The 21715-nt window shown below is 43.6% G+C and overlaps 1 protein-coding gene across 6 annotated transcripts in view; it reads right to left on the bottom strand.

The window, feature by feature from the left end:
• Cbln4 (cerebellin 4 precursor) overlaps positions 1-21715 on the bottom strand; it is a 153323-nt gene that overhangs the window by 87710 nt on the left and 43898 nt on the right. The gene's annotated exons all lie outside the window — the stretch shown is intronic.

The following is a 21715-nucleotide window of genomic DNA, read 5'->3' as shown; positions in this document are numbered from 1 at the left end:
GAAGGACAGTGTTGTAATTACAACTGTATATTTTGTCTATTCTGTTCCTAATTAGAAAATGCTTTGTCTTGCCCTTCACAGGCCTTGTTCATGTTAATTTCCACAGAATCCACACAACTCCGTATGCTTGCTTACAGTTCTGCCCTTGCACATAGCTTGCCTTTACCCTGGCTGATTACTAATAAAATGGACCAGAATTGGTCATCCTGGCACTCTGCTTTCTGGCTTAGTTCTATCTTTTAATTTTTTTTTTCTCCCTCGGGCCTGCATCGTACACTGGGCAGGAAACTGGAGCCAACTACAGAGGTTTCTGGTAACGTTTCAGGGGGCCCCAGTAACAGAGTTCTGAACTTTATTCCAGATGTTTTTTTAATCCACTTACAATACATTCAGGTCTGAAGTCTACAGTGCTCATGTACATATTTCCTGGGGTTCTTGTTCCATCGGTACCTCACCCTTTCTTCTGTACTTATAAGTTATATATTTTTAACTGACTTCAACACTAATAGTCTTGCAAACAAAGGTTGTTTTAAGTAGGATTTGCACTGTATGGCAAATTGAGACAGGCTACTACGCAAAGTTTGCTGTCAGTACATATTCATTAGAAAAGGACTCCTTAAGGGAGTTGTAATTTATGAAAAATGAGCACAAGAACAAAACTCAGCTAAAAAAAATGTGTTCCAAGGTGAAGGATGGAAGTCAGATGAAAACAAACTACCGTTTGCTAATAGGTTCATATCTTTCCTTTGTTTTAATCAAGACTTTTTTTTAAATGAGTTGAGTAGTTCCCAGCTACTTAAACACGCAAATCTTGACCAGTGTCAAATGTTTCTTAGAGACAGTACCTTCAGAGAGCCTAGTGAACCATAGAAGTGAAAGGGAGAAAGAAAACAATATTTTCATCTGAAGTGGAAAGATTCATTATAACTTCATTTTTTGTTAGGAAGAAACTGCAAGTTCACACGATGACTAGGCTCTAACATTCCTCAATGAGTCACTTAGCACGCTATAAATGCTTAACAAACATTTGATGAATAAATTAATATTATGGCCATTTGAAGAAAGATTACTACTATAATGTTGCTAGGAAAAAAGGCCTGTTTTAGTGTGCTCACTGTGTCACCGCCCCGCAGGTCACAGAGTCAGATCCCATCCATTCCACCCTGACCAGCGTTCTGTCTCACTTGTTCTGGGACCGGGTCCCTGAGCTGTGTGGACATCAGCATTCCACAGGGAGGCAGACACTTCCTGTCTCCTCCAGGGAGGCCACAGGTACTCGTGCATGGAGTCCGGTTGTGAGACCTCCCTCCAGCCAGGCTCAGCGCCCTGAGGATGTTGTCAAAACCAGCAGAGGAGCCAGAGGGGGAGAGTTCTGAAGCGAGTCCCAGCATCCACGGGACGTGCACAAACTCTCACGAGCGATCAGCAAGTCAGCCACCGCGTGGATGGATTCTTCTTTAGCTCCTCTCACCCCATCGAAGGATGAAAGTGAGATTGCCATTTGCTGGAGCAGAAACCCGAAGGAGGCTACACAGAACAAGCACGAAGACTACAGGGACCCTCCCTAGGGTAGAGCCTGGTCGTCCAGGGGGCACAGGGCTGAGAAGGCAATGCCAGATGATGGCTACAGGTAGAGAGGGCATTGCTGAGTATTCTTCGTTTTTTTCATAGGAATATAAAGATATGTGAAGCCCTGTAAGCCCTTTCTATACCCTGAAAACACTGTCCCATTGGAAGTTGCCTTTGGAATTTGGAAAAAATCACAGAATAGTGTGGTCCACAGCAGAGAATTATGTGCACATTTGGAAGTCAGTGTTAAAAGAAGATTTAAAAGGAGGCTATGGGTCAGATAGGCCCAAGGCCAGCCACCCAGCCACATAATCAAAACAAGTCATCTTGATTTCCCTGGAACGCTGTCTCTAATCACAGACATGACAAAAGTCGTCGTCTTCATGTCTGCATCAGCATGACTCAATGAAATTAAACCAATTAATTGGCTCAGCAGATGTAACTCTGGATGCCTTTGCACAAGCGGTGACAGAATGGCCGTCATGGAAATGGGGACCAAACTGCTCCCCAATCGTTCATGCTCAGTGGGCTGTGTGGGAACTGCAGGGTGAATTTCTGACCCCTCACTGTGAAGTCTCTCCACTCATGAACTAAATCTTTTGTAGGTACCATAAAATTTTAATTTTAAAAAAAAAGTCCAGATTTTATTTTTTATCACCGCCCCCCACACTGTACTTTAGGAGAAAAAAGCTAATAGAAAACCAGGAAATAATACGAGAAAGCGACCCGAATTTGACATATCTTTCACTTTCACTCTGACGGTGCTCCAATTTGGGTTTGTGGTTGAAGTACTTTGACCCTTATGAAAAGTCTTACAATACCTAAAATATCTGAACATTGGAGTGGCTTTGAATTTTCTCAAAGACATTTATTCCCTTCTTGCTCATTTCCTGCATTTAACTGTTTTTTTTTTTCTTCCTTTCCCAATGTGGAAATACTACAGAACTTTGTGATTATATAACTGTCCTGGATTATTTTAGGAATCATTCTCTTTGCTACTAAAATTTTACTCTAACATAACTCATTTTATTTTGAGAAAAAGTGTTTCCTTTTAACAAAATTGGAAAGGAAAAAGATTTCTGTTCCACAGTACATCTCTGTTAACAAAAGATACCCCTTATTCCCCAAAAATAGCTGCAACTTGGATATTCCCAACTTCCTTCTGAAATAAAAATATTCCCTCACAACAGTCTTCATTCAGTAAAAAAGATAAGTGTGCCCATGCGATCTCCAGCCAAAAAAAGGTAAGCCTTGGTTTCCCCATCTGTACACTGGGGATAGCACAGGGCATGAAGTTCATTTACGGGTCTTTTAGGAAGACACCACTTTTCTCTGAGAAGAGCTCACCGAGAGAAGAGCTTCTTGGACCAGGAAGCCTGCAGACCTCTTCAGAGCAGATGCTGTCTCTCAGCAGTCAGGGATTAGCAACCAGACATAACCGGTCATATCTCTGAGGGTGGCTCCAGACAAAGTGGAGTAAACTTGCAAATGTACGAACACCATCCTGTGACAGAGTCTCCGAACAGCTAAGCAAAGCTGGTCAGCAGAGATAACAGAAGGAGACAGATACACAAAGACATCCGAGGGAGCCAGGAGGGGCCCAGAGTCACTGCTGGGGCCCCTGAAGCTATGCCACCTCCTGCCTCTGCTTCCTAGCAGCTCTGACCACATCGCACATTTAAGACAATACTATCATCTGTCTTAAAGAGAATGAAACTATTACCCCATCATTTGCTTTTTATTTCCTGTCCTTTCCTTTACTTTTCTCTAAATGTATCACTAGTTTTTTTCTCTTCCTTGCAGCCACAAGTGTCTTAACTAAAACAGAAGAGGAAACAAACCAAAGTTATCCTTCTTCGCCCAAAGTGAACTGTCCGTCCCAGCCAGAGCTCATGGTAGCCCTTCCAACACATGGATTCCAATAAAGGTGGAAAAATTCTAGGCACTCGTGTGACTGTCAATGTGCACAAAAGTATCATCAATGCCCGACTGTCCCAATTATCCCAGGTAACTGTCCTTAAGCAGCTGAAGGTGCTTGGGGTAATCAGCTCCTTCAGAGAAACTAGAGTCAACTTTGTTTGTTTGTTTGTTTGGTACAGGGAATCAAACTCAGGACCTGGCAAGTCAGACAGCAGTAGAGCCAACTTGGAATGCAGATGATGTCTCCTCTGCCTGACAGCCATGTTCAGAATACCAGAAGGACTTTCTCACTGCCCAGCCTTTGGCGTCGACAGGACACCACTGAATCACACTACTCAGTGGAAGTTCCGCCCAGAACAAGGCCTCCCTTCTGTTTCCTGTGGCTGGTGAGTGAGCGGCTCTTTGCTCACCTCAGGAGGGGCCTCGGGGTGGAACTCTCCCAACTGGCTCTTTGAAAGCAGTCGAGCCTAGGTAATCCACGCTGTTCACCACTAAGATCCATCCATGCAGGCAACAGTGGAGAATGCAGGGGTCAGGATGAGGGGAAAGAAGTGTGTTGAGGGTTCCTGAGCCCTGGAGGTGGGAGTGTGGGGCTCTTGAGATACTACTGTTCAGGGAACTTCATGAATGATTTCCGGGAATGTGGAGGAGGCCATCGTGGAGCTGAGGGATGAATCATTCGCCACCGCACAGATGTTAGCACAAAGCGTTCTCCTCATCCTCTGCACTCCTGGTGTTGTGCTGGATGTGTCCAAGTGGACTCATTTAGCACTGAACTAGCTCTCAGCTCAGAGAGTAGAAATCCATACTCACAGCAGCTGAAGTGCTGGGGGAATTTAAGAAGGTTTCATCTTGATTCGAATCAACGGAGTCTGTATTTCTAGCTGGTATTTTTCCACTGGGCTTAGTAACCATGCGAAAACTGGTTCAGTGCAGACTTCCCCCAATCCCAAAAATGCTGGTACTGTGACACAGGTTGCTTGAGCATGGAGTGTAAGGTTATAAAACAAGCTGCTTCTAGTCTAGTCAACGCTCCTCCTGTTTCTAGAAACATTAAAAATTCTAAATGGTGAAGTTTATTTGTGCTAGAGGGGCATATTAGTCTCTGGAGGTGCAGAACAATGGATGGATGAATGGATGGATGGATGGATGGATGGACACACAGAGCGAGAGGGAGCTTATTAGGGGAAGTGGCTCATGCAGTTATGGAGGGTAGAAGTTTCATGATAGGAAATCTGCAAGATGGAGAGCCAGGGAGGCTGGAAGCATGGCCCAGTCCAAGATTAAAGAACTTGGAATGGCCAGGGATTTAGCTCAGTGGTTCTGCCACCTGCTTCACAAAAACAAGGTCCCAAGTTCAATCCCCAGTACAAAAAAAAAAAAGAAAAACTGGAACCTGGGAATCTACTGCTGTATCTCTTGGTCTGAGATGGGACAGGGGGTGCTGGTTTAAGTTTCAGAGTTGATTCAGAGTTGAAAATCCAGAGTAACGGAGTCCTGATGTCCATGTAACGAAGGAGAAGGAGGGTGCCCCAGCCCCAGAGAATCAAAAGTGAATTCACCCTTACTCTGTCTTGAGTCCTCAGCCAATTGGACAGTGCCGATCCACACCGGATGAGGGAAGATCTTCTGTAGTCAGTTTCCTGGCTCAAATGCCAGTCTCTTCACGAGACACCCTCTCAGACTCACCCAGAAGTGATGCTCTGCCAGTCATTTGTGTATCCTTGGTTCTAGCCAATTACACATCTAAAAGTAACCATCACAAGGGGAAATAAAATCAGATGACATTTGTTTACTCATGTACAACCGGTGTATTGACTTCTGGTTTTAGTTCCCATAAATGAAGAAGTTCAGAGTTATTACTCCACTCGTTCCAACAAGAAAAAGTAGACTGACTGAAAACCAGTGCCCTTTCTTGGACCCATTATAAAAGTGAGATTGCCAGGCAACGGCTATCCCAAAATCTGCAAAAAGAAGGAGATCAAGCAATGGCCAAGGTTGATTCACTTGGAGCAGAAGCTCCTGGAAAACGGCCAGTAGAAATTTGAACAGTGATGCTGATGAAGTGCTAATGGCTGGGTGTGGACTGGCATAGCGAAACGTCAGGTCTTCATGGGCTTCACCTCCAGAAACTCGACTATATCCAAGTATGACACCCCCGCTCCAAGTCTGTCTCGCTCCAAGTCTGTCTCTAGCTGGGGAGGAAGTAAAATCTTCATGATATGTGTTCAGGATCCTCCACAAAAAAAGACCACATCACGAAGTGATTGCTACAATAAAGTGATTAACATATTCATCACATGTACACCTTAAATAGATACAGTTTTTGTCTGTCAATTCAACTTCAAAAAGCTGGAAAGATGGATGGATGGGCACATGATAGATAGACAGATAGATTCCTAACTGGGCACACAGACAAAAAAAAAAAAAAGAGGGTTGCTCTCCAGGGCAATGAGTAGCCAAACTCTCAGCCCAGCTGGGAGAAGGGCAGTTTGTCATTTCAGTGTCCCGGGCCCCAGTGCACTGAATAAATTAGGGGTCAGGACCCTGAAAATGCAGAATGGAGATATTGCTGCCTGGGAAGGGAAAGGAGAGCATAACAAGGCTTTATCAGTGGAGAAGCACTTCTGAAGGTCACAGCCCAAGGACACGAGCCCACTGAATGATCTAAAGCAGAAGAGTTTAGAACAGTGAGCACTCCTACCTCCCACAATCATCACCATGCCAGCAAAATAGAGTGCCAGGCCAGTAAAATAGAGAATTACAGCTGAAGAGGTGCAGAAAACAGACTTTCTATCTGAGGAGTGCAAACTCAGGAGTAGAGAACAAAACAAGGACGACAGTGGAATATGAAGTCTCTCAGATCGAGAGCTACAACATTAAACACAGAAAACACAACATCCTACCCAAATTACCAGAAATCTACACAATAAAGGCCTACTTATCTCATTTCCTACTGCCTGAAAAGACATGTCCAGGTCTCAATGCAAAATTCTCAAGGCCACCTGAAAACAAAAGAAACATGGTCAACCAGAACACAAGTGGGAATTACCAGATGGGAGATTTAAAACAAATGTATCTAATACACTGACAATTCTACTGGACAAAGAAGACACCATGAAAGCATCAAAAGAAAATGCTAGAAATCAAAGACACTGGGATGGAAACCAAGAAGCCTTTGGGAGTCTCATCAGTGAACGGGATACATAGGGCAAGGAAAGAATCGGCAAGTTGGAAGGTAGATCACTAGCAATGTCCCAGGTGGCAAAGAGAAATTTTCTCTTGAAAACAGAATTAGAACTGTGGGACAATTATAAAAGATGTAACATATCTGCAGTTTGAAAACCAAAAGGAAAGAAGAGAAAGAAAGGAGTAGAAGAAATGTTTGAAGCAATAATGGCCAAGAACTTCCAAAAATTAATGATAAACACCAACTGATAGGAAGCTCAGAAAACATCAACGACAATGAATACGAAATACCCACGAGCACATGTACACACACACAGAGTCCAATCGGATTGAGCCTGCAGAAAACCAAAGACAAGAGAAATCACAAGAATCTAGAATAGAGACAAGCGACTTTTCTACACAGAAACAAGGATAAAAGATATGGCAGAGTTTTCTTCAAAAACTGTGCAAGTGGGGAGGGGGTTGAAATATTTAAAATGTGGGAAGACAAAAGCATCCATCTAAAGTCCCACACCTGAGCTGGGAGTGTCGATGAGTGATGAGCCACACACTTTAGCCTCTGTAAGGCCCTGGACTCCGTGCTTAGCAGCAGAAACGATTGTTAGTAAAATGAAATAAATAAACAAAATCCCACAATCAGTAAAAATTTCACTGCAAAGAGAAATGGATTTTTCTCAAACCAACAAAAATTGAGGAGTTTCATTTTCCACAAACCTGACCTGCCCAAAATGTTCTTTAAAAAGGAAAATAATATGGGCTAGAAACATGATTTGCATAAAGAAATTAAAAATAACAGAGAAGAAATAAAGATAAAAATATTTTTTTTTATTTTTAATTGATCTTAAAAATATTTTCAATAGCAACAATGTACTTGGTGATTACAGCAAACATGAAAGCGAAATGAATGTCAATAATGTCACAGAGGGGCCGGGGTTTTAGCACAGTGGTTCCACCACCTGCCTCGCAAGTGCAAGGGCCTGAGTTCGATCCCCAGTACCAAATAAAATAATAATAATAATAATAATAATAATAATAATAATAATGTCACAAGGATGGGGGAAAGAATTGAGAAAATTCTGTTTCTGTACCACATATGAATCAGAATAGTGCTATTTGAAGATGGATTTAGATTAGTTAAAAAACTACACTTAGGGCAACTGCTGAAAACATGAAATGTGTATTACCTATCATTTCCACCAGAAGATAGGCCCTGTGAAGGCAGGGAGCTCACCTGAATCCCTAATGCCAACACATCATACGCTTTGTGAAACATTTGTTGGATAGAATGTGGGATGGACAGATGCCCAGAAGCATGGATGGATGGATGATACGTGATCACGGGAGTTCTAATACAGCAATTCCTAAACTTTTCTCTCCCTGAACACCGATGCCATATGGTGTTAACAACTCTGCATGGTACTAAAGGTTTTTCTGTGATCCATAGAAGTTTTGGGAAAAGCTCAATAAAAAGGTTAAACAGATTTTTTTCTCCGCCACCCCCCCGTATGGGGGATTGAATCCCAAGAGAGCTAAGTTATGTCTTCAACCACTTATTTCTACTTTGAGACAGGCTCTCATGGAATTGCCCAAGTTGGCCCCACACTTGTGCTCCTCCTCAGCCTCAGCCTCCCAAGCAGCTAGGAATTTCAGCATGCAAGTGCAAAGGATTTAGTAGAATGGATATCACTTACCTCTCTAGTCCTAGCATGCCACACCGCTGTTATGAGGCATTAAGTAAAATAACCAAATGATGAAAACCTCAGAGTCATTCACTATTAGAGTATTCATTCATTCTACAAATACTCAATGACCACCATTATATTGCAGACCCTGGCTCAGGCTCTAGGGAGATAATGGAAGCAAAAATAAGTAGAGAATCTGCTCTCAAGACAGTATAGTGTGAGTACACACCTGTAATCCCAGCACTTGGGAGGCCAAAGCAGGAAGATCCCTTTGAGTTCAAGACCAGCCTGGGCTACATAGTGAGTTCCAGCTCAGTCTCAAGGACATAGTAAAACCATGTCTCAAAAAACCAAAAAAACAAAAAAGTGTAGTGTGGTAAGGGAGGCAAACAATGCTACAATCTAAATGTTTTTGTCCCTCAAATTTTGCATATCTAGGGCCGGGGATTTAGCTTAGTGGTTCTGCCGTCTGCCTCACAAGCACAAGGACCCGAGTTCAAAACCCATACCAAAAAAAAAAAAAATTGTATATCCAAATTAACCTCCAGTGTGAGTGTATTAAGAGGTGAAGCCTTTGGGGAGGGGACTATATGATGCATGCTCTGCCCCTATTAATTTGTACCTTTATGAAGGCACTTGAGGGGAACCTGTTTGCCCTTCTGCTGCTCGAAGGCACTTGAGAGGTGTTATCTAGGAAACACAGAGCCCTTGGCAGGTGCTGAACTTGCTTAAGCTGTCACCTTGCTCTTCACAGAGCCCAGAAGTAGGCAACGAATTTCTATTGTCTATAAATGACCCAATCAGAAGTATTTTGCCCTAGCATCCCGAACAGACTAAGTCATAACAAAATTACCTGCAAGTACATGTGAAATTAACAGTATGATGCGCATTACACTGGAGAGGCTGTAATATAGCAAAATGTCCAGAGGTCATTGAAAACTAACAAAGGAGTTGAGAACTAGGACATACAGAGAGATTAATAAGGCAAAGCAAGTGAACGGAGATTGCCGGGGCAAGTGACACAGGATAAGGAATGTGCTAGAGACCTGGAAGAAGCACGGCACCTAGAAAAGCCTGAAATGAGGCAAAAAGGCCGGAAGTGAGGAAGACACGAGGAGCCAGAAAAGCAAACCAAAGTCAGCCCAGACAGAGCACCGAAGGGCCATGTAAAGATCTGGCAACTGCTGAGTGACAATCTAATCTGCATTCTGAAAAGAACAGTTGGAAGAGAAATAATTGAGTCTGAGGCTGGAAGAGAGGATATGCAAGGCTATCCTGGAGCATCTCTTAGTGCCAGAAAGTTAGTAAGAAAATCTCACACACACACACACACACACACACACACACACACACACACACACACACTAGTGCAGTTTGTCGAAGGGACACAGAAAGCAACTGACATAATTGTCTAGGACGAACATTACAATAATTTGAGCAAAAAAAAGGTAGTATTAAATTATAAACCAAAGTAGAAAAATAAATATTCATGAATCCATACTGATATGAACAAATGATTGGATAAATAAATAAACAGGGGAAAGAGACAAGTCTGTTGTGCAGAAGAACTGCAAATAATTTATGTGGCTACTTTGTCATCAAGAAGATGGAGCATAAATCCCCATCCTGTAAGTGTAAGATGCTCACAATGACTTCCTTCCAAAAATGCACAGGCTGAGAAAAGAAGAAAAAGCAGCTTTACAGAGGAAAGGCTTGACAAACTCTACCTCAGCCAGCTGCTGGAGGTCAATGTCCACAACCATAAATCCTGTCCACTGTACGTACTTTTGATATCACAAGATGAGAATGACGCTTTACCTCTGTGGTCTTCCTCTCAAAAATCATAGCCTGAGTCTGTTTCTGACAAAACACCTGACAAACGTCACTTGAGGACATTCTACAAAATACCTGATCAGTACCTCTCGGAATCAATCCGGTCATCAAAACAAGGAAAGTTAGAGAAACCAGCACAGCCCAGAGGAGCCAAGAGTGATATGACAGCTAAATGGAATACATTCTAGAGGGGATCTAGGTACAGAAAAAGGATATCAGGAAAAACTAAGGAAAATGCTGATTTTAGTTAGCAAAAATGGCACCAGTATACTGGTTTATTAACTGTAAAAAAAATGTACTATCCCCATCTAAAATGTTAATAATAGAAGGATCTATGGGAAGGACCTATGGGAACTCTTTGTTCTATTTTTACAATTTTTTTATACATCTAAAACTCTTCTAAAATAAAAAGCTTTTATTTATTTATTTTTTTGGAGGCAGTGTTTTACTATATACCTCCATCTGGCCTTGAGCTCTCTATGCAGCCCGGCTGGCCTCAAACTCCCAATCCTCCTGACTCAGCCGCCCAAGTGAGGAAATTACAGGCATGCACTATCACACCCAGAGAAAATGCTTATTTTTCAATATGATCATTTTGGCATTATTATCAAGATTAAAGGGTCAGAGGCTAGTTGGGAAAGAAAAGATGGTCACTTGGCTGTAGTCATGGAGATAAACTTGGGGAGAGAACAATATGCCCTTATGTAGAAAGATACAACACAAGAAGAGAATCGTGGGACCAAGGGTTGGGTAACTCCACTATGTACACAACAATCTAAGGAGACAGAAATGAGATGCTGGTTCTCAGATCTCAGTCTCCAAAGCCCATTCTCTAATAAAAGGAACCAAAAATTCTTTGCGAAACAGCTAGTTCCAAATTAGTTTCCTAGAACTTCTGCAACAAAGGGACACAAGCAGGGTGGCTTCAAACAATAGAAATGTATTCGCTCGTGGTTCTGGAGGCTAAATGTCAGGGTGCTTGGAGGGCCATGCTTTCCCTGTAGGCTCTAGAGTTCATATTTCCACAAGCCACTCAGTTTCTAGAGGCTACCAACCATCCTTGGCTGTGATCGCTTCACCCAACCTCCACACCCATCGTCCCATTATCTCTCCTCCATTGGCCTTTTCTATTTCTACACCTTCACTGGCCAGTCTCCCTACGTTTCCAAACATCCCTCATTTTATGAGATCACCAGTCATTGGATGAGGGACCACTGCAATCCGGGACAACCTCATCTTAACTTGATCACATCTGCAAAGGTCTTATTTCCAAATAAGACCACATTCACAGGTGCCAGGGATTTTAACCTGAATGTCTTGATTTGAGGGACACAAATCAAATCAATCCACAACCCATTACATGACTAGATGATTTGACTATAAAAATGAATCTGGAACATCTTTTAGTAGCAGAGGATAATCATGTGCTCACAAAATGTGATGAAAAAGTGTCAAAAGGACAAAGGAGCCATAGAAAGTTTCTGTCAATGGCCAAATCCAGCACAATCTCAGCAGCAAAATAAATAGGGACAATGACAGAAAACATCCATGGAATATCCATGAATCCATACCAACATAAATATAGAGTTGGGTAGCACATAAATGAGGGTGAAGAGATAGATTTTTCTTGCAGTAGAATTCCAGTTAATAATTGAAGAAGGAATAATGGAAATAGAAGATCATCATTTACCAAACACCAAAGCCATGATAGATGCAGGAAACACTCCCCGTCGGCAGGTGCTGAAATTAGTGAGTGAAAGTACGATGAGACACAGGATATTTGAAAAATCTAAAAATATCTCCTCACAAGACATTTATTAATCACAAAGGGGAAAAAAAGAACTTTACAGTGGAGGCATTTGGACGTAAGCAAATCCTGACTTCATATCACTGCTGATGTGAATAACCCTGAAAACTAAGGGGGGATTGCACTTCTGTGGAACTCTTGCTACAGGTGCATAACTTAAATCTAATCACAAAAGGTATCAAACCAACCTACATATTCTGTAAATCAGCTGACCAGTATTCTCAATACTTTTGAAACTATTCAAGGCCATAAACAACAAAGACTGAGGAACTGTTAAAGCAGATTAAGGCAGCATGGCAACGAAATAAGAGGCAGGATTCTGAATTGAATCTTGGAGCAGAAAAAGATTACTGGAAAATGGGCAGATTTTGAATATGATTTGTAGATCAGATAACAGTGTTACTTCAGTGTTAATTTCCTGGTTTCCCTAATGGCACTCTGCTTAAGTACTATGCAGACGCAGGGTGATGGCATTACTTTGGCAACCTTTTGGAAAACTAAAATTATTTTTAAATAGATAGCTAAGAATTGAGGGGGGCTGAACAGACTTTAGAGTCATTTCAGAAGTGAAATCAACAGGATCTAGGGATCGATGAACATTGGGAGTGGAGGAAAACGAAATCATAAAATATTTCTCCCCTGATTTCTCCCTTACATAACAAAATGGAAAAGAGGATATTCCCCGAAGGGAAGAGAATAGGGAGGGTCATTGTTTAGCTGTGTCCAGATGATGTCCCCATGAAGCTCCAAGTGCTCACAGTTGGGGCTTTTGGCAGCCACTTGGACTTAGGTTGAACCCTATGGGCTACGTCAACCACTCCCTTGCTCTCTGGCTGCTGACTGGAATAGACTAATGGGCAGCAGCCGGTGAAAGTCAGAGGGCAGAGGAAGAGGTCAGGGCAGCTCCCATCACTGGGATGCAGTTAAGTCCTGACTGAAGGCTCTAATCCATCACCACAGTGCCCAGGATGGTACAACCCATGGCTTCAGTCTCTGGTTTCCAGAGAGACAACCCTTTGGCTCCAAATTGGTGGAGCTGGAAGATTAAGTGGCAGATCTTAAAATTATTTTCTGAAAAAATCGAAACCACATCTCCCACTTCAGGAATTATAAGCACGGAAATTGGAGATGTGTCCTTCAGGCACAGTAAACTGGGTCCAGGGCCCAGCTCTGCTGCTTAGAAGCTGCAGAAAGTGATCGGACCTTGTGGAATCTCCATCTCTTTGTGACCACAACAGAGACAACACCAGCTACTCCGCACTACTGCCTCAAACATTAAATGCAGGAACTGCGTCACACGCATAACTGAAGGGCTCCGTGAAAAGCTCCCTACCACGGCTCCATTAGCATATCTCACACTGCTAAACCAACTGGACCCCACCTGCCACTTTCTGCTCTCCACAGCCTGGGAGGGATACCAATCGTCCATTCAACAGGACGCCAGGAGCACCCACAGAGACGGCCCAGAGGAGCTGCGGCAGTGCATGCTACAAACCACTGTTGTGTGCAACTCTCTGGTTCAAAGGAACCACTTGGCTTGTTCAAGAGCTGCTGTTGTCCAGCACCTGGGTGGTATTCAGAGAGTGGAACTCATTGTGGATTCCTGCCATGTCAAATCTTCCCCTCCTGGGGTCACACCAGACAGGTTTTTGAATGTGCAAAAGCACAAGGGAAGAAAAGAAGAAAATGGGAATCTGTGCCTGGTGACATTACCAGGAACATGTTTTGACTTCAGATCTGAGTTCTTAGAAAGGGCAGTGTTGTATGCCTCACTTTTGGTGGTTCCAACTATGTTTTAATGAGCTCCTGAATAGTCACTGACAGGCGGGCCACTTAAGCCTGAGTAATTGGGTCGCCATCGTCTCCCAAGAACCCGGGGCTGGCTGCAGGGTCTGAATTATTGGCATAAAAGCGGCTGGTGGACCCAGTGCAAGGTCACTGGAAGGGGACAGTGGGAGGGAAGCAGGGCCAGGTGCCAGAGCGGAGCCAGATGCACAGCACAGCCCAACCACAAGTGGGCTGGACCTGTGCTCCCCACCCTTGCTGCGATCAGAAAGGCTGGAGCAAGACTTCACCGTCCTTCTGCTCCACCTTCATGATTTTTTTCATCACTCACATTGTGCTCAGCTATTATTTACTTAATTTACTATATTTAAATCAACTCAATGTCTTACTAAAATAAATGTATGTTGATTGCAAATCGTATATTGTGACCACCAATGGAAAGCCAGCATTGCTTGCCATTAAAATAATTAAAATAAATACAATGAAAATGTGCTGGTCCCTTGATTCCGGCTCTTGTCTGTGGAACTATCTGAGCCTGCGGTTCACTGTCTCCTCGATTAAGAGAGAGGTTGGCAAGTGTTCCAGTCCCAAACACGACTTTTTCTCCCATAATGAGGAACATTAAAGGAAATGAAAGATAGAAGAACTTTCTGATTGTTGTATTCAGTCTCATTCTGTGCCAAAATCACTTGGTAATTAATGCATCTGCAGCTGTCTTGTGATGTAACCCTGGTCACTCTTCAGGATACAGCAGGCTGTGCGCCCACCCCTCCCCACTGCTGTCACCTGCTCCTAAGCACGAATGGACATAAATCATGGTTTGAGAAACTGAGGCACATTAAAAAAAAAAAAAAACTATCACCATGAATCTCTCCCAAACACCATCTCGAAACTTCTCTTCTGCTTCCCAGGGAACAGATGGTGTCCTCTGGGAAATGCCAGAAGACCAGGCTTCAGGTCCCACCTGTGAGGAGCACATGACCATTCCCCCAAGTGTGTGCAGGGCCAACATATCACAGTGAAGGATGCTGTGATTTCCGAGGCTGGGAGCAGAGCATCTTCATAGTTGGAACAGTGTTAGGGAGACAATGCCCTCCAGGAAGTATGGAGAAAGGAAGTTGGAGCTGATAAAAGGAGATGGCATGGAAACCACTCTCTGTGCACCCTCCAATGGCCTGCACCCAACAGGCCAGCACCATCTCACCCCTACCTAGACAGAGGTCAGGGTACCCCATAGGGCCGGGGCATGTCTCAGATGAGCCTCTGGCACACCACGTTTCCTGCAGCTGTGGCTGAAAGCTGGATGGTCCAGTAGAGTCCACAGAGTTGGCCTATGTGGGTGACCACCTGAGCTATGGTCACTGGAGAGACCAATGTGCTTCATTCACAGGTCCATCCCATGCCCATCATATGCCAACTACTTTTCTATGGACTTAATGGGAAACTAGAGCAGGTACATCTTCCACTCTCCAGAGATCATGACGTAACTGAAGGAGACAGTGAATGAAGACCCGCTATAGCAGCCAGTCACGGATGCCCTGAGGAAGGGGGCAGATGGTAGCAGAACCGCGGGGACATTTGGTACAGGAAGGCCGGCAGGACCTTTGACGTGTGAGGAAAAGCTACCAGGAGCCCAGGAATGACAGTGGTGGTCCTGACTCTGAAGGACATGGGAGATGCTGGACAGAAAGCTGCCTTCATCCACCTTATCTTGAAGGGCTGTCAGCAGCTTGGTGGGCAGAGAATGGATGGTGGGGAGAAGGGGCAAGGGCTAGGAGATGGGCGACAACGCCACTGTGAAGTGCTGCAGAGAGAAAAGACGGGGTCCTGGTACCGATCGGTAGCAATGGAGGTGACAAGAAGTGGTCCCATCATGCAGCTGTCACTGACAAGATCGATGGAAACTGAGAAAAAAGAGGCATTAGGAGCGGTACCAAGGCTGCTTGTAGGAGCAATTAGGAAATGGAGTGGCCATTTACAGGTGGAATAAACTGAGTGTGAAGAAATCAAGAACTGAAGACTGAGCACATTAAAATTGAGACACTTAAAAGCCACACGAGGCAAGATGCCCATCAGCAGTTAGATGTGAGTAATAACAATGATAACTTACACCATTTTTGGAAGCCGTGCCTCCGAGTCTTCAATGTTCCCCATCTCCCCATCATCGCTGATCACTCTTGATGTGCCTTCGAGTCAATCCCCCGTCACACCCACAGCTAGAATTCAGGTTAGAGACTCCTCTTTTTTTTACACAGCCTGCACTATCTCCCCCCAGTAGCACTTAATATACCTTATTTTGTCTTTTCCTCTTTCCATCTATTTCTCTCTAAAATTACAAGTTGTGCAAAAACAATAACTTCTGTATATCCCAAAAAGACAATGTAAATTAAATCAGTATTTTAGAGACTTCTCAACAATATTTTTTTCTTAACCACAACACCACAGGGAGAAAACAATCCTCTCTCTGTGGTTCAGACAGAGCCACACTTGGATGTAACTCATCCAAGTTCATCAGCTTATAGGGAGGAAAAACCGAGATCTGAACTTGACCTCCTGTTGGTTCCAAAGTCTGTATTCTTCTACTCTTCTACACCTTCTGTCTCTCCTGTGTATTCTATGGAGATCCAACTTAAATATTAGTACAAAATTCCTTAAAGCAATGCTTACTGCTGTGATTTAAATTTTTACCTAAATCTATATGTTGATATCCTAGCTCCAGAGACAGTGGTGTTAGGAGGTGGAGCCTTTAGGGGTTAGTAGATCAAGGAAGGTGGCGCCCTTGTGAATGCAATTAGTGCCCTTAGAAAAGAAGCCCCTGGAGAATCCTTGGTCCCTTTACTGTGAAAATGCAGGAAAAAAGATGCCACCTATGAACCGTAAGGTCCACCCCTCACCAGACCCTGAGTCTTCTGGCCCCTTCAGTGTGGGCTGCCACACTCCACAGCCATGAGGCATAAACTTCCGCTCTCTATAGCCCTCTCCCGACCTTAGATCATGGTTTTTGTTACAGCAGCACACACACATGAAGACAATCAGGAAAGACAGTTTCATACGTAGCCCCTCTTCTCTCCCAGGCTCCTTGTGAATGTCTCTTTGGCCCAGGCTAACTATACGGGGACTGTTTTATCCCAACGCCATAAAGGAGCAGGAATAAAGGGGGAAGTACTAAGGTGAGAAGTCTGGTATCAGGAGGTGGCTGAGAAAAGTGCTAGCCGTTCTCACTTGGTTTGTTTGCTTTTATTTGTTTGAATCTGCACCTTCCTCTTCTCTTCCAGTCCCTTCTCCCAACACACACACACACACACACACAGGGATGCACGCGCATGTGCCCACTCACCCCATGAAATCTTTCGGGGCACTCGGAGTCTCTGAAATTAAGAATATCACTTCCCATCCAACAGGCAAGCAAGAGTGTAGCGGGAGGAATGAGGAGCTGACATGATCACAACATGATGAATGGGCGAGCTTTACCTCTGGAACCCAAGGTCCATTTCCCTCAGCTCACAGTTTGAGAGTTCAAGGATGGGAAGGTGGAACAATCCAGGTTTTATCTTCTAAGAGCTTCATCTCTTAAACTGTGACTTTGGACGAGTGGATAAGCAAACCTGTGTGAATCTCAGTTTCCTCTGACTGAACTCAGAACATTAATAATATCACCTTTCCAGAGGTGGAACATATGAAGGTCATATATGTAAAGGAATCAGGACTATTTTCAGAGCAGACACTCAAAAAATAGCACCTACTTTTACTGTTATCTTCTTGGGCACTGGTGGCAAGATTTCCATGCTATATTTGGAAGGGCAAAAGAAAACCTACCTGCTCCTCTAGACAGGTTGGAATTGCAAAATCCGCTTGCCCTGCAGTATGACAGCATAAACAAGACTGATTAACTCTGCCAAAGATATTTCTAATTTCAACAGAGTTCTGTTGGACAGCTCAACTTGTCAGAGAAGAAGAGCCCAACTACTGCTGACCTTTTCAAACAAAGTTAATTGCTTAGGTTTTTAAGGTTATGCAGCTGATATTTTGCCCTATATTGATCGAGGGGTACAAATTTCCCACCTAATTTCTAATTTCATCTTCAGGCAAAAGTAGGAATTTGACTTCATACCTCCCATCTTCTCAGGGAGAACATAAATATTCAAAAACTTTCTGTTTCCAAATCAACTTGGCCAATTATGCAGTGTAATTTCTCAAGTGATGGATATAACCTAACTACTTAGTTTTTCATTTATCCAATAAATCTCATTGAGCACTTCCAGTGGGCCCGGCCCTGTGCCAGGTCAGTAAATACAAAAGGAAACTAAATCTGGCAGTGTGGTGGGAGAGAGAGCTATGAATTAAATGATTAGACAAACACATGTAAACCTCTCCTGCATCCATGTTGGACACAAGCCCTGAGAAGCAACCAGCCACAGAAGTGGCGCCCTCTCATGTCCTGGCTGTGAGCGGGCGCTGTGACCACAGGGGATTTAAAAGTAAGTCAGTTCATTTTTATTGTCATCTCTTGGTGGGCATTTAAAGTATTTTTATAGCAAAGTTCTCCCGTGTCTGGATAGAAGACTCTCACCAACCCTGATCTTTAGTGCACCAGGAAATGGGACCATAGAAGAGAGAAATCAAGAGGGATGGAGTCACTCAAGTGAGGCTTCCAGGAAGATGACAGCTTGAGTGTGGATGGGGAGGAATGGGAAGGAAAGTAGCAGTTCACCCGGCAAAAGGAGACAGGTGCCTGGATGGGAGGGCTTGAGCGAGCAGTTACTCTGCACCAGTGGGGACGGGCAGTGCCCTGGCCAGTGACATGCATGAGGGAAGTGGGACCGGAAACGACAACATGTCCCAGAAAAGGAAGCAATAGCCAGTGACTACTTTCCAGAGAAGCCAAAATTCCTGATTTTTGTGTCAAATATGCCCCATTTTTTAAAGTATTGACAACCAATTTTAAAAATAGCACTTTTATTGGCGCAGCTGAGCTGATGACTTCTTGAGAAGACGAAATGAAAGAAAGTCCATGGTGGGCCAGGAATTTAGCTCAGTGGTTCCACCGCCTGCCTTTCAAGCACAAGGTCCCGAGTTCAATCCCCAGTACTGGGGGAAAAAAAGTCCATGCTGTTGGACAAGTGGGTACCAAGAAAGAGGGGGAGAGCTGAGAATGAACCATCCCCACAGGGAGAAATAAGCAGGCTCCCTTGCTGCACCCCCAGGCAGGCGCACACGCCACCCCCACCCATCAGCTTCTTTCCGGTGGTGTTGGGATATTTCGGTCAGGCCTGGCCATTCACCTCTCTTCACAGGACTCTGTAAACGACTCCAGAGCAGAAATGACTTTCACCACCTTCCCATCCACTCTGACTGTACACAGCCTGGCGCAGCAGACGTGTTTGTGGTCAGCTGGGCCCAGGTGACTGCATGTCATCTTCCAGCCTCTCTGGTGCCCTCAGATGCCCACTCTGGAAGGACGCCTGTCCCTTGCTGAGCACCCATCATTGGCCCTGCAGCTTGCTGATCGCTCCACAGGCACCACCCCAATGCAGCCTCCCAACCCTCTAAGATGTCTCAGTTATCCTTTTGCCCATTTCCCAAATGAAGAGGTAAAGGCTGGAAGAGATTAAGCTGCTTTCAGAAAACCCCACAGCTAGTAAGTAGCAAAGTTGGGAACCGATCCCAAGTCATAAATAAGACCAAAGGTTACTGGCATTAGAGTTACCATTTTTTGAGAGATCATGAAATGCTCTGCCTAGAAATGCCCACTGTCTTTGGTTTGGACACAGTGCTGTGGGTTAAATTTGCTCAGCAGCTGCTCACCTGATAGCTACTGTAACTCCACAGACTGGAGTACTCCTCATCCTCAAGGGCGCTAGGAGGAAAGAATCTAGGTTCTGCTGTCTGTCACCTCTCTAGTAGTAAGACAAGCACAGACGGACAAACCTCCAAAACGGAAAGGAAGAGGCATCATTTAACCATCATATTCGTTTCTTCACTTGAAAAGTGTAAAAGTGGCTTGGGCAGATACCTACCCTCTAGGACTTTGCAACTAAGCAGGTTAAAGAAACATATGTAATAGTATTGCACTGATGGATAATGAAAATTATAATAAAGGATGGGAGTTTCCTTAAGTAAAAATATATCATTTAAATGATTCTACACCTACAGAAAAGGGGCTGTGAGGAGGCCTAAGCTGTTCACAATGGCAGATGTGTGTTTTTGTTATTGTGGCTTTTACTCTTTTTTAATCACATATGTTGTTGGGGGCACAGTGTGATGATTTCTTGCAAATGTACAACATACAATGACCCAGTCAGGTAATTAGTACTTTCATCTCTGTAAACACTGGTCATCTCCTTCTGTTGGGAACCTTCCAGATTCTCTCTTCTCGTTCTTTCTAAAGTACTTTGTGCTTTGAGGAGTCTCCAGGTGACTCCAGTGCACCTTCACAGTCTCCCATTTTCTGCTCAGTCAGTCAAACTGCCGTTGTGATCTGCTTCTGTCTCCTGTTCTTATTACTATGCATCAGCTTGAGTCAAGAGAATGTTGGAACATTTGTACAACAGAAAAATGCCCTTGCTTTTCACAATGGTGAGCAAAGAAATTCAAAAACTTCCCTGAACATCCGCCATCCCAACTATATGAGTGAAATGTCAGTAGAAAAACAAATAACTATGAGATCTATAAATACAAAAGCAGGTCTACAGTACTATCGAATACATCCAATGTCAAAAACAGAACTGGCAGATTGAGCTAATGTGCTAAACAACCCCAGTTTCTCTGCTCCTTCAATTAAGCCTGGGAAATCACTTCATCTATAAATTGGAAATTCTTAAATATTAGAAAATTATGACACTTTTAAGTTGAAAAGGACCCTGGAGGTCATCAAGTCCAACCCAGGCCCAGGGGGCCAATGGCTTTCCCACAAAGCAATGGAAACAGCATTCTAAAAGGGCTCTGCACAGGAAGGAGGCCTACAGGGTCATTCAGGCCATCCAGCTTTAGTTGCTGCAAGTTTCTACATACTGCTCCATGATTGGAACCAAAAGGATTTTGCCAGTTTTTTCAGAAGACAAATTAGAAGAGAGGGGGTAGGGTGTAATGGAAGGCCTGGGTGTCATTTGAGGTCACAAATTGATTATCTCATTTAAAAAAAATCATGCCTAAGAAAATATTTTAATGTTTCAGACAAAAATGTCAGAAAATGGTTAAATAGCCCAAAAGGATGGTGTCTTAATTGCTTTTCTCATTACTGAAATAGGGTACATACCTGACACCCAAAGTTAAAGGAAAAAATGTTTATTTGGCTCATGGTTTGCAGAGGCTTCAGTCCATAAATGCCTGGCTCCCAGACAGGATGGAATGGCAGAGGGCACCAGAGAGGAGAAACAGTTCATGGCAGGCAGAAGGCAGAAGTCAGCATGCTAGCAAGCAACAACAGCAGCTTCTTTATGTCCATTTTATACTCTACGTAGACTACCTGCCCTAGGGTGGGTGCCAAGTCAATCAGTGGACTAATTTAGTAACCAGTTTAGTAACTAATTTAGTAATTTAGTACCCTTAATCCTAGGATGGATGAATCAATCCCAGCATCACTCACTCTAGGTCCAGCCACCGCTGAAAAAGCCCCTCCCACAACTGCATGAGGCTGTGGGGAGACATCTAGACAGAGCCATAAAAGATGAATGGATGCATGGATGGATGGATAAATAGTTGAGTATAAACAGAAGTTCAGTTGTCATGGATAATATTTTGTTTCCCTAACCTATTAAAATAGAAAAACAGTAATAATGAGTACAATGAAATATATAACAAATAAAGTTTGAGTCTTTATCTATTCTTATGAGTTTTTATGGAAGTCTAGATATTCTTCATATTCCTGGAAATCATCTTTAAAACTATCCGTATACATCATCCTATACATGGACACTCTCACTATTCCTGA

The sequence above is a fragment of the Fukomys damarensis genome, unplaced genomic scaffold, assembly GCF_012274545.1.
Source record: "Fukomys damarensis isolate Sample0158 unplaced genomic scaffold, DMR_v1.0_HiC HiC_scaffold_22, whole genome shotgun sequence".
NCBI classification, from domain to species: domain Eukaryota; kingdom Metazoa; phylum Chordata; class Mammalia; order Rodentia; family Bathyergidae; genus Fukomys; species Fukomys damarensis.
The sequence above is the reverse complement of the archived record's forward strand: the minus strand, read 5'-3'. Positions and strand labels throughout refer to the sequence as shown.